Source organism: Miniopterus natalensis, chromosome X, assembly GCF_054644295.1.
Source record: "Miniopterus natalensis isolate mMinNat1 chromosome X, mMinNat1.hap1, whole genome shotgun sequence".
Taxonomy (NCBI): Eukaryota; Metazoa; Chordata; class Mammalia; order Chiroptera; family Miniopteridae; genus Miniopterus; species Miniopterus natalensis.
In genome coordinates, this window is record NC_142103.1 from 38,667,291 (window position 1) to 38,670,806 (window position 3,516).

At 35.0% G+C, this 3,516-nt stretch overlaps 1 pseudogene; it reads left to right on the forward strand.

The window, feature by feature from the left end:
- The first annotated feature begins 2,324 nt into the window (after nt 1-2,324).
- LOC107539834 (cytosolic 5'-nucleotidase 3A-like) lies at nt 2,325-3,211 on the forward strand (annotated as a pseudogene).
- The last annotated feature ends 305 nt before the right edge of the window (nt 3,212-3,516 follow it).

Below are 3,516 nucleotides of genomic sequence, written 5' to 3' on the forward strand. Positions count from 1 at the left end.
GAAAAAATAAGAAGAGAAAAAAGAACATAACATAATGATGAAGGGTCAATTCACCAAGAAGATATAACAATTAAAGTATGTATGTACCAATATCAGAGCTCCTAAAATATATGCTACAAATATTAACAGAATTGAAGGGAGAAATGGGCAGCTCAACAATAATAGGAGGAAACTTTTCATTCAGTATTGATAGAACAACCAGAGAGGATATCAATAAAAATTAGAGGGCTTAGAGGACACTATAGAATAACTGAATCAAACAGACTTACACAGAACACTACCCAAAACTATAGCAATATATACATTTGTTTTCTCAAATGAACATGGAAAAATATTTCTCAGAATAGATCATACAAAAAGTTTACCCATAAACAATGAAAACTAGAAATTTACAACACAGGAAACAATGCAAATTTCACAAATATGTAGAAATTAAACAGCACACTCAAAAAATCGATAGGTCAAATAATAAATAGAGAGAAACTAGAAAATATCTTGAAAAAATAAAAAACGCAATCCAAAAGTTATGGGATGTAGTGGAAGTAGTGTTCATAGTGAAAATTATGATTCTAAATGCTTAAATTTAAAAAAAAAATCCACCCAGCCGAGCGTGGCTCAGCACTCGAGCATAGGCCTAGGATCTAGGAGATCATGGTTCGATTTCAGGTCAGGGCACATGCCTGGGTTGCAGGTTTGATCCCCAGTTGGGGGCATGCAGGAGGTGGCCGAACAATGATTACTCTCTCATTATTGATGTTTCTATCTCTCTCTCCCTTTCCCTTCCTATCTCTGAAATCAATAAAGATATATATTGAAAAAACAAAAGAAAAAAAATCCCATTTCTCCACACCCTCACCAGCACTTGTCATTTGTTCATGTGTTGATGGTAGCCATTCTGACAGGTATGAGGTGATACCTCATTGGGGTTTTAATTTGCATCTCTCTGATGATTAGTGACATTTGGAGAAGTGTCTATTTAGGTCCTTTGCCCATTTTTTAATTGGATTGTTTGTCTTCCTTTTGTTAAGTTGTATGAGTTCCTTACATATTCTGGAAGTTAACCCCTTATCAAATGTATCATTGCTGGTGGAAATGCAGACTGGTGCTACCACTATTGAAAACAGTATGTATTTTCTTCAAAAAATTAATTATGGAACTGCCATTTGACCAGTGATCCCACTTCTAGGAATATATCCTAAGAAACCTGAAACACCAATCAGAAAGTATGTGTGCAGTCCAGCCGGCATGGCTCAGCGATTGAACATCAACCTAGGATCCAGGAGATTGTGGTTCAATTCCTGGTCAGGGCACATGCCTGGGTTACAGGTTTGATCCCCAGTAGGGGGTGTTCAGGAAGCAGCGGATCAATGACTCTCTCATCATTGATGTCTGTATCTCTCTTTCCCTCTCCCTTCCTCTCTCTGAAGTCAATAAAGATCTATTAAAAAAAAAAAAAAAAAAAAGGAAAGACCATATGCACCCCTATATTCATAGTAGCTCAATTTACAATAGCTAAGATCTGGAAACAGCCCAAGTGCCCATCAGTAGATGAGTGGATAAAAAAGGCTGTGGTACAGCTACACCATGGAATCTATTACCTTTTGAGACTGCATGGAGGGACCTGGAGAGTATTATGTTAAGTGAAATAAGCCAGTCAGAGACAGACAAGTATCACATTATCTCACTCATATGTAAAATCTAAAGAACAAAATAAATTGATGAACAAAATTGATCCAGAGACCTAGAGGCATGGAACAGACTGACAAATCTCAGAGGGAAGACTGAGGTGGGTTGGAAGAGACTAACCAGAGAATTTATATGTATATATGCATAACCCAAGGACACAAACAATAGTGTGGTGATGGCCTGGGGTGGGGGGGTGTACAAGTGCAGGGTAGAAGGTGTCAATGGGGGGAAAAGGGGACATCTGTAATACTTTCAACAATAAAGATAAATTTTTTAAAATCCCAAATTAGCAGCTAAATTTACACCTTAAAAGACTAGAAAGAGAAGGCCAACAGTTGCTGTGAGTGGCCTCTATTGTGGGGAGCTAGAAGATGCACAAAGCTACATTCAGCAGCCAGGCAACCAGAGTGAAGGTGGTTACTACAGCTAACAGCAGTATGTGTCCCCTGGTGGTGATGGTCAAGTACATATTTAATTTGAAGAGAAAGGTGGGGCAGAAGACCAAGATCATAGAGAAGCCCCTATCTAAGCCTTCATTCTCTGGATATTGTTTACCACCTATGCTGTTTTTGTGTTTTTTTAGGGCAGATTCAAGGACAGAGCTCAGAGTGTCTTAATGAAGAATGTATAACCAATAAATGACTAAATGAGATTCTGCTGCACATGTGAAAATGATAGAATTCTAGAAATGTTGAGTTCTCATCAAGAACTCTACAAGAATAGAAAAAAAATTACCTGTAATCTTCTCAAAGGAGGAGATGTCAAACTTCAGATAACAACAGACTGTGGTATGACACTAAGTAGATTATCTATCTATCTGCTCAACACAACATCATGTCATTGATAGCTGTAAGCTGGTTATAAATGAATGTAAAAAAAGAAAGTTACTGCAACTAAAGGAAAAATATTACACTGTTGAAATTGATCATGTTCTTATCGTAGTAAGGAGGTACACTTATGTGGTAAAATAGTATACTAAGTCAAATGATTTTCTTTTGGAACAGACTTTAGCAAAAGCTGGACTTAAAGATATTACAGCAAAATCTGACATAATGCTCAAGAAAAGACATGAGAATTTATTTGATAAGCTCCAGCAATAAAGTATCCCTGTATTTATAATTTCAGCTGGTATCACTTTTGTGTAGAAAGTTATCCATAGAGATGGTGCTTATCATCTAAATGTCACAGTAGTGTAAACTTCATGGATTTTGATAAAAATGAGGTACTCAAAGTATTTAAAAGAAAGCTAATTTATGTATTTAACAAAATGATTTCTTAAAGAACACAATATTTTAGTCAAATAAAGGACAATACCTGCATAATTATTCCAAGAGACTGCAAGTATACAAGAATGACAGATGGAGTGTTCCATCTAAATATTACAGAATAAATACATTCTAAAATTCAGGCATCTAAATTATAGAGATGATAAGTTTTTTAAAAAGTACATGGACATTATAATATTGTTTTAGGAAAAGATAAATCTTTGGAAGTAGCCAACTGTATCTTACAGAAGAACCTGTAAACAAGCATTCTTCAAGAAGATCTATGTCTTGTGGGTTTGTTCAAACAATGCAAGAACTGCTCATCTGTTTATCTTGCCGGAATCCTTATTTATAATACAGTCCTGTTCTTGAAGGTTTTCTTTTACATTACTGAAGTATTTCTAAATTCATTGTATTCATCAATTGGGAGCTCCTTTTGCTCTACTTCTCTCAATATATTTGTTTATAATATATTAAAACAATTTTTTTTAAATTTTAAGATCAAAATTTCCAAAAAAAAACTTTCTAATTTTTCAAAGTGAATTTTATAATTTATTCTTCTTAT